Raw genomic sequence first — 8,128 nt, 5'->3', positions numbered from 1 at the left:
GGTTCGTTTGTTTTCCACATTGAATTGTGTATTTATAATCACAAAAATTATATTATATAATATACCTACGACGAATGCGCGTGATGGAGGTTTTACAAAACCAGCTCGATCGCTTGTTTTCGGCACATTCAAAAACTAGTGCAAAATATAATGCATACGTATAATTATTATGATTCGCGGTTATCTCAAATGTGAAGACGTTCAAAATGTTATTTTTAGTATTTTAATGCGCCGAAAACAGGCGATCGAGTAGGTTTTGTGAAACGACAATCGCATTTCGCATAATACACACACATCGTATGTACATTATTTTTATCATTACTATTATTATTATTATTATTATTATTACACACTATATATTGTGGAAAACAAACGAACCGATGGCGGGATGAAGGAATATCGTTATTAAATCTCGGCTGCAGCGTGCCATACGCGCGCTACCCGTAGCAAAAACCCCGGAGGAGCTCTTCGTGCAGTTACATATAATATATTATATTGTCGGAAACATCATGTGCGAAAGGGGTAAATGACGCGACCCCGAGGCTCTCTATACACGTACACTGCTTCGACGTAGACACTCACATGCATACACACCCACACCCACATACACCATCACACACCCACAGCAGCGTTATGTACAGACGACGGAATCCTTTTCCCCGCCAACATCAAATCACTCGACGTCGACCCGAAATGAACGCCGCGCTGAAGAGGTTATTATTATTATTATTATTATTATTATTATTATTATTGTGTTTTTCTGGCAATTGTGTGCGTGAACGACTCTACACATATACACACGTCGCCGTCGTAAAACCCGAGTATATTTGTGTGTGCGTTTGCCGTAGGAAATCACACGATTTACCCCAATTTTCCCGGAGGTCTTCATGGTTCATTATTATATTACACTTATATATATATTTAATACACAAAGGGTCCTTGACGTGCGAGGTAAAACGACGTACAGACACCGTGATTTGCTTCGTCGTTACGATAAGTGATTAGTGATTACACACTACTTCTAGTGTAACTATAGTATTACCTAAACCTATATACGTTCCTAAATGTTATGTATACGTTGAACGTTTTGATTAGAAATACATAATTTTAAAAGCTCCAGCAGCTAAAAATCTATACGTTGACGGATGAACGACTAACGAAGACGGTGCTATAATATAATATACACCTACTATTATATTTATATATTATATTACATAATATTATATGCTTCGTTTAGACGCTGAAAATCGAACCGGAGTGTATACAACACATTTATTATTGTGGATATATTATATGGGCGTGCGTGTAATTGCCTATAGTATATTATTCTGGGACTTGGCCTAAACGATAATAAATCAAAGTTATCAAACTGACAAATCGGCGCTTGTACAGTAAGTGGCTGCCTCTGGTATAATATGTACCTATATACAAATTATATTATGACGTATCACATATACCTACCCATGTATTTAATATTGTTATGTTGTAAGATATTATAATTTGTTATTATCATTCGATTCGGAGGGAGGTAGGCAAATTCTCGAGAGGGCATACGACTCTCACAGTTTAACATGAACAATTAGGTATTCATTTGTATCTTTCTGCTCTCTATGATATTATAAAAAAAAAAATAGCACATTTTATTTTGAAATATTTTAAATTATACCTCGGGGGTATGTTTCTGGAGAGGGGGTTGGTGTGGGCACAGAAGGTTAAGTGAAGCATATTCTGCTAGTTAGAAAATAGGTATATAATAGCATTAAACAAATTTATAATTAATAAATATTAATCATTATATTTAATCCAGTAATAACTATAGTATAAATATATAATCTTATCTCTAAACACAAGATATTTCACCGTCAGTTTGTTGCCATCAAAAACATTTTGTACTTCCATTAATATTTTTTGACATTTAACTAGCTTGAAAATAATTGTCACTAAGTGGCTTATTAATCACAATATAATTTAAATTCATGTTTTTATTCTCATTTAATACAGTAAACAAAACATATAATAAATTATATTACCTAAATAGGTGTGTCTCCACTGGATTTGGCTATGATTTAATATAAAATTAAAATAATGGAAGTTAATAATTATTGATATTATTGAGGATCGATTATTTAATTTGTCCGAGGTAACTGCCAACAAAGATCAATTACGGCATGACGGCAGTAACCATGGATATTTGGTGTTTTTGAAAAATATTCAAAAATAAAACGACATTATAATAAAATATAATGTTACGTTTATTTAAATATAACAGAGAGACGACTCCAACGGCGGACAGGTGATTATCTCCCCGATAATATTGAGTGCCCTGTTGGCTGTTGGACAGAGTGGTTTTGGTTTTGAGGTTGTCGTTATATTTGATTTTTTTTTTTTTGGAAGTGGTGGTAGTAGTGGCGGTGGCTGTAAAACGACTTTACCCGTCCAGGGATCGTGAAAATATAAAACGGCCAGTAACACGTTTGATGACGCAATAGTTCCCAGCCCCCAGGAGATCGGTTAAAGTATCGGCGTAAGTTTAGACAGATGGGTGCCGAAAACCGTGGCGTTGCTGTAAACGTATAATGTATAAAACATAATATACATACTATACTTAATATAAGTTTAAATAACGAACGCAGGGCTGAAGGTTGCGCTGCAGCTGTCGTCCTAGGCTCTTTTAAATATACAACCCCATTCAGAAAAATATTTAAGTTTTCGTTACTCGTATAAACTTGGAGTTTTAACAAATTAATTAAATTAATATAAACATATATTATATACCTATATTTAAGAATTTATGCTCACAAATTTTAGATATTCAACTTAAGTCGTTGTAACAAAATATATGATATCTTTTTATGCGTGTGTAATACATTAATCTATATAACACTTTAACATTTAACATATAAGGATGAACTTTTTTGATGCAAAAACGTCGATTACATTCATTGCCTATGTAAATTTTAAACTAGGTATTAGACTCCATTGTTGAAGGAGAATAGAAATTAAAACTTATAATATACTCTATTCAAATGCTGTGAATCTACAGTGCTCTGATGAACAATTTGTTGCAAACGTTTGTAAAAACAATATTATTCTTTTAGTTTTTTCAGAAATAGTTTCCTCATTAAATTTATAAAAAAACTCAAATTGTACACATAGTAGAGATCTGTTATTATGCATCTCACATACAAGTTTGGCAATCTATTTAACGAAAAATGCTGTTATCCTGAGATCGTCATTACCTGGTATTGTGTTTATGTAATACCTTCATTACTTGTTTCATCTAATTTAAATTCTTCTATTGAATTTTTTCACGTCCTTCGTAGATTCTGCACACAAAGCGTAGGACGAAGAGTTAACCAATAAACAATTGAAGTCAAACGCATATAGGTTAGGTAGGTATTACAACTAGCTCTTATAACCTATGTTTTTTTTTTTAAATATATAATTTATTTATGAAGCTACATAAACTCATAAATAAATGTCGTACATCCTATATACCTAATATGAGAATTATATATAGAAAGATTTATTTGATAAGAATTTTAATATGATTAATTATAAAATTTTCATAATTTCCATTTTTTTTTTCTTTAAACAACAAACAATTCAGATGAAAATTTACTTCTCAATTATGTAACACAAAAATTATTCTAGAATATCTTATCTTCATTATATTTTTAAATTAAAGCTACTGATTTTCCAATTAATCAACATATTGCAGTGTGCACACGAAACAATATTTTACATTTTAATATAAAAATATATTATTGGAATAATTAAGATTGGTTAGCCACAACGTTAATAGTCGCCGAGACCAAATTGTTTATACTGTTATATATTAATAGTCTATACAGGTCACTCATTATTTTAAAAACTATTGACTTAATCAAATTTTTTCTGCATACGAGTATATATATTATATCATTCCCCGGTCCTTGATACCATAGGAAAAAAAAACACGCATATTATTAATATTTTTTATAGTGCTTTTATAGTATTCCGTTTAAAATATTCCAATCAAAAGAAATAAAATGTATGCATATAATATTGATTTACACGATGCTTGCCATCGTTGATCCGTAGCGCTTATTAATTTAATTTTTAGGTAGGTTGGTGTAGGTAGGTATATAGTATATACATATATTACGTATAATAGGCATGGAATAGTATATTAATTCATAATTATAGTCGTACTGAACGATATCATTTCTGCAGGCTAGTGCTGGTATAGAGACCACCGGTACATTTTAAACAACAACAGAAATAATAATAATAATCGAAAATGTATTTAGAAGGGTGACCGCTCTGGGGAGCACTTTTTTTATGAACTCGATTGCGTTTATATTTTATATTTAAATGTAATATAATTATGATATGATACTTATTCTGATCGTAGTGAATTTTCCAATCATTAGAAATTAATGATAAATATTGAACACAAAATATTTTTACCAAGTTGTATAATTGTTTATTATTGCTTATTGGTACTTAATAAAAAAATATTTTTCTCTGCTGAATTCTCTATTAAATTATTCAGCATGACTAATTAATATTATTTTACTGTCAAAAATGTACATTACCTATGTTTAAGATTAATGCCCGGTTGCACAAACGACCAATAACTTGCTATCGGACCAATAACTGGGTTATCGAATCGATAACAATTTGACAGGTTGCACAAAGGATCAATAAGTTTTATCAATCCAATAAATATTGTGTTATCGGTTCGATAAGTTGTAGACCCGATTTCGGCTCGATAAATATTCAAAAAAGTTCTATAACTTTATTGATCTGATAACATCGAATTATTTTGTGATAAGGTAATATTATTTATAATTTAATCAAATATTTTTGATACCAGTTCAACTTAATTTTAAAGTATAAAACAGATAACAATTAACACTGATAACATTAAAAATATATGATGGAATGATAATTTTTTGTAACTATGGTATCTAAACTATGGTTAGAGCACTAACCATCAAAATGTCAAAGAATTTTCTGTGCAACAGTCCAACACTTTAAGGAACCAATAAAGTTATTTATCCGACTGTTTATTGAACCGTTATCACAGTTTATTGAACTGTTTTTATTGATCGTTTGTGCAACCGGGCATAAGTATATAAAAGAAGAAAAGGAGTGACAAAGAAAAATTAGCACTGATGTGATATCTGAATACGTCTCCGATTAGTTAAATAGTTACTAGTTAATATAGTATATTATAGCCTATAGAGCCGAAAATATAATATTATTATGCATAAAGTTTGGTGTAACGCACACTCTTGAGTGGTTTTTCACATTATCATAATATTGTATATAGTATTTATTATACACCGTATATCTCAGCTGCTAGGTGTAGTCTTGTAGACGTTTTATAACAATAAATAATAATGTACAGATTTCATCACTGATAAAATTGACGCACTACATGCACGCTAATACTACCCGCTATAACACCTAATATACTTATACTGAATAATGGTATTTGTAATTAGTGGTTATTTTACCGCGGTAACATTAGGTGGTCATTGTAAGTATGTTTTTTTTTGTGGTTTAACACCGTAGACGCATTAATATATATTATGGGAGTTTACCAATTGCGCTTAAAATTACCTTTTATACCTATATACCAATTGCGCCCAATAAAATGAAAAATATTCAATGAACGTCAATATTAATAATATTTATAGATTATACATTATAGGTATTATCTATACCTAATAATACACAATGTGTATGTATGCATGTCATACATGTTTAATTTAAATTTAATAAATTACTTTTAATATTATTCTACACATCATTTAACATACACTTTTATAAATATGTGTATTAATAAATAGATTTTTTTCAGTCAGTAAAAAATTACAGAATTACATAATGAATGTCAATAACAGGTACTTAATAACATGCATAAAAATATAGTTAAAATGTAATAAATGACTATTATAATATATTATAATTATCTACATTACAACTAGTATATAATTTTATAAAAATTGGTATACTAACCTAAAATATGAGCAGTGCAATTGGTATAATTACCTAAAATTTAAGTAGCGCAGTTAGTATGTATACTGAGACTGACCTAAAATACAAATTTTGTTTTAGGCGCAACTGGTCCATACCCTAATACATAATATGGATAGCATATCCCATACACCCTACCATCGATTGTACAGTGCCAAGATTTTTAGATATAGAAACAGCCAATTCCTGTGCATATATTGATAGGATCATCAGTGGTGTTTTGGTATATAATAATATTATAGAGATATTATCTTTTTCCAAAAATGCTGTTATTTAAAAAAAAAATTCTTTCTCTCTCTTTATCGCTAAGTGAAGCTCGGTGTGCAGTGTGTAGACGGTAACGGAGAACACAATCCATATATTTGCACAGTGTCTTGAAATAAGTTTTTTATTTTTAGTCAGTTGTTGTGATATAAATATACACATTTTTACAAACTTTATATTTCTTACCTTAATTAGATATGCGCATGTGCAGTAGCAATTTTTTTCTTAAATGACAATCACCTATTTCAACCACTCATTTTTTTTTAAAGAATTTGATAATTTTACCATCTTTCTAAATTCAAAATTGACCAAGTTATAGCAATGCAGAAAAAAACCAGCAAAATATGTGCAATTTTAAATGTTTTGATTGTAACACTTAAAATAATTATTCCATACTCTATAGGATTATTGAGGCTTGACAAAATGAACCCTATATATTATGGTGATATTTACACATAATTATAACTATAACTACTGAATAATTTTCATTTTAATCAATTTAAATTTGTACAGGTGAATTAAAACTTATAACAGAAAAACGTAAATAAAAATGTTTATTTAGTTACAGGTTATTAAAAATTATGAAAATGGAGTGTTGAATAATACGATTTTTACAAACAAATAAGTACCTCTATAACAAATATTTTATTTATGAATAAATATACAAACACTTAATTTATTTTTTTTGTTTCTTAAGACATTTGCCATCAGAAAAACATAAACTATGAATACAAATTGTAAATGTTAATTCTAAGCATCCTTAACATTTTTAAAAATCAGAATTTAAATAAATGCATATTAATGTATTAAAATCACATTGCACTATTACTAATATTATTGATGCAACGTATTATAATGGTATATAATATTACTGCCAGTATTTGAGCTATTTTTTTTAAACGGTAGTTGAACTTGCGTGTTTCCTTTTTTGTATAATATTTCTTTATAGTGAAATAATATATATATATATACATTAATTATTGCAGTTATGAAGAAATAGAATAAATTTCAGAGTAAAAAACAATAATTCAACAAACTGTAATATATTGTATATCAATGAAAATATATTTAAATGATAATTGTATATTTACAAATATCATAGTTTCAATTATTTATTTTTGGCCACCTCTTTTTTTTTCGACCACTGTGCGTCGGTTCCTAAAAGAATTGGCTGTAGCTCATAAGCGCGTTTGACCCAAACACAACCCAAAAGCGCAAAAATAAATATCCCATAAGCGCAAATTAATTTTTTAAAAAAAAGTGTATTTTATTAAAATCATATAGCTAAAAACATATAATTAAAATCATACAGTTATTAATATACTATGCTATTTGTGATTATAAAATGTGTATTTAAATATAAAAATATATAAATAATTATAAAAATTGTATTTAATTTAATAGTAACAACTAATAGATGTTTTGTTTAAGATCAATAAAAATAAAAAATAAAAAAATTAGTACCTTAATATTAAATTTGAAATTTGAAGCCCACAGTTTTTAAGTAATCCAATCTTGAAATATTTTTTTAAATTCGATAATACTAATTACTAAATTAAACTGAAATAATATACTACTATAATAATTTAAAAATGAAACCTATAGTGTAACGGGTACAATATTGTATCAGGTAATACAATTTATTTTTGCGCTTTTATACCACTACTAAGGTACAAAAGCGCAAATTCGTTTTGCGCTTTTGGTTTATCAAAAAAAAAAATTGACCTTTTACGCGCTTTTGGGCTCCACCGAAAGAATTCCTAAGGGCCCGTATTACAATAGTTGAACTCCGGTTAAACAACGGTATTCGGCCGGTAAAATCAGTGGTTCAAGC

This window comes from Diuraphis noxia, unplaced genomic scaffold, assembly GCF_037042655.1.
Source record: "Diuraphis noxia isolate RWA-SAM2 unplaced genomic scaffold, SU_Dnox_SAM2 contig0003, whole genome shotgun sequence".
Lineage (NCBI taxonomy): Eukaryota > Metazoa > Arthropoda > Insecta > Hemiptera > Aphididae > Diuraphis > Diuraphis noxia.
Note: the sequence above shows the minus strand (reverse complement) of the source record.